Below are 3,081 nucleotides of genomic sequence, written 5' to 3'. Positions count from 1 at the left end.
ACGAACTCATACCTATACATTGCACAGTTTTAAAGGAAGTCAAGACACACACACACACACACACACACACACACACACACACACACACACACACACACACACACACACACACACAAACACACACACACACACACACACACACACACACACTCAAACACACACACACACACACACACACACAGAAACACACACAAACACACACTCACACACACACACACACACAAACACACACACACACAAACACACACACACACACACACACACAAACACACACACACAAACACACACAAACACACAACACACACACCACACACACACACACACACACACACACACACACACACACACACACACACACACACACACACACACACACACACACACACACACAAACAAACACACACAACCCCCCCACACACACACACACAAACACACACACACACACACACACACACACAAACACACACACACACACACACAAACACACACAAACACACACTCACACACACACACACACACACACACAAACAAACACACACACACATACACACACACACACACACACACACACAAACAAACACACACACACACATACACACACACACACACACACACACACACACACACACACACAGAAGGGGCTCCAGAAAGACGGAGAGGTGGGGTACACCACCATGTGCTGGACACAGTACACACAACCGAGGAAGAAGTGAAGAGGCTTCTGAGTGAGCTAGATACCTCAAAGGCAATGGGGCCAGATAACATCTCTCCATGGGTCCTGAGAGAGGGAGCAGAGGCGCTATGTGTACCCCTAACAACAATATTCAATACATCTATCGAAACAGGGAGATTGCCTGAGGCATGGAAGACAGCAAATGTGGTCCCAATCTTTAAAAAAGGAGAGAGACATGAAGCACTAAACTACAGACCAGTGTCACTGACATGTATAGCATGCAAAATCATGGAAAAGATTGGCAGGAGAAGAATGGTGGAACATCTAGAAAGGAATGATCTCATCACCAGCAGCCAACATGGTTTCAGAGATGGGAAATCCTGTGTCACAAACCTACTGGAGTTCTATGGCATGGTGACAGCAGTAAGACAAGATAGAGAGGGGTGGGTGGATTGCATTTTCTTGGACTGCAAGAAGGCTTTTGACACAGTACCACACAAGAGATTAGTGCAAAAACTGGAGGACCAAGCAGGGATAACAGGGAAGGCACTGCAATGGATCAGGGAATACTTGTCAGGAAGACAGCAGCGAGTCATGGTACGTGGCGAGGTGTCAGAGTGGGCACCTGTGACCAGCGGGGTCCCACAGGGGTCAGTCCTAGGACCAGTGCTGTTTCTGGTATTTGTGAACGACATGACGGAAGGAATAAACTCCGAGGTGTCCCTGTTTGCAGATGACGTGAAGTTGATGAGAAGAGTTCATTCGATCGAAGACCAGGCAGAACTACAAAGGGATCTGGACAGGCTGCATACCTGGTCCAGCAACTGGCTCCTGGAGTTCAATCCCACCAAGTGCAAAGTCATGAGGATAGGGGAAGGGCAAAGAAGACCGCAGACGGAGTACAGTCTAGGGGGCCAGAGACTACAAACATCACTCAAGGAAAAAGATCTTGGGGTGAGTATAACACCAGGCACATCTCCTGAAGCGCACATCAACCAAATAACTGCCGCAGCATATGGGCGCCTGGCAAACCTCAAAACAGCATTCCGACATCTTAATAAGGAATCGTTCAGGACCCTGTACACCGTGTACGTTAGGCCCATATTAGAGTATGCGGGACCAGTTTGGAACCCACACCTAGCCAAGCATGTAAAGAAACTAGAGAAAGTGCAAAGGTTTGCAACAAGACTAGTCCCAGAGTTAAGAGGTATGTCCTACGAGGAGAGGTTAAGGGAAATCAACCTGACGACACTGGAGGACAGAAGAGATAGGGGGGACTTGTAAAGACGATAAAAACAAACTGTTAAAAAGGAAGTTCCGATGATTACGTGAAGTCCGTGAAATCCAGTTGCTACAAAGAAGGTAGTTCCGTAAATTGAGTCTGCGATAGAGAAAGATGCTTCCAAATACTCGTATGCTTGAAGGGAAGTGAAGTAAACTCCGAGGAGAATAGTTAGACCCAGACTTTGCATAGCTTCAGAGTGATGAGAGTTAAGGATTGCGTGATGTGCTCAAGTTACTGTTGCCCCTGATGAAAGTAAAATAGTCGTTTTGAGAAGGGGAACTTGGAAGGGATTAAAAGGTTGAATGCCTTCTGGTGGTCAAAACATTCCAATTTCAATTGTGGGTGCTAGTCTTCTATGAAAAAAAGCCCCAAAAAAAGAGAAGAAAAATAATACTTCGGAGACAATAAACAGAATTATTCCCCACCGTAGACCTTTTATAACAATTTGAGTGTGGAGTTGGAGTCCTTCTCGAGTTACATCTCGCCATCATTAAATTATAGTTAAATTAATAGGAATAAACCTAAAGAAGAGAAGATCTGGAATAAATTGATGATATCATTTAATAAGACCTGATGTTAAAAGCATGGCTCTGATTGATCCTGTTAAAGGTCAGGGTCTTATGTCAACTAAGTGAAAGGCATGGTGTCTGTGTGCTGACATTAATTTACTTCACTGGCGTAAAGCTTTCTGAGAACTGCAAATGCATAAGATTGAATGATTGCAACGGCAGACTGCAATATAAGAAGAAGAATTTGGGCTAGAATGAGAAAGATTAATAATTTGGATGATAAAGAAGGTCCTATTCTTCCGAGTAAAGTCAGAAGGAGATGGCCTGCAATTATATTTGCTGCGAGTCGGATTGCCAATGTTCCTGGCCGAATAATGTTTCTAATTGTTTCAATGAGAACTATAAAAGCTATAAGCACATTTGGGGTTCCTTGAGGTACTAAATGGGCAAATATATGCTGAGTGTGGTTTAATCATCCAAACAAAATAAAAGATAACCATAAAGGTAGGGCCAAGTTTAGGGTTATTGCTAAATGTCTAGATCTGGTAAAGACACAAGGAAGGAGACCTAAAGAGTTATTAAAAAGAATGAAACTAAATAACGAAACAAATAAA

General features: G+C 43.9%; 1 pseudogene; it reads right to left on the bottom strand.

Moving 5' to 3' along the window:
* Positions 1-2,618: 2,618 nt before the first annotated feature.
* LOC138853012 (ATP synthase subunit a-like) overlaps positions 2,619-3,081 on the bottom strand; it is a 675-nt pseudogene continuing 212 nt past the window's right edge.

The sequence above is a fragment of the Cherax quadricarinatus genome, chromosome 20 (genome assembly GCF_038502225.1).
Source record: "Cherax quadricarinatus isolate ZL_2023a chromosome 20, ASM3850222v1, whole genome shotgun sequence".
Lineage (NCBI taxonomy): Eukaryota > Metazoa > Arthropoda > Malacostraca > Decapoda > Parastacidae > Cherax > Cherax quadricarinatus.
Note: the sequence above shows the minus strand (reverse complement) of the source record. Positions and strands in the feature narration are given on the sequence as shown.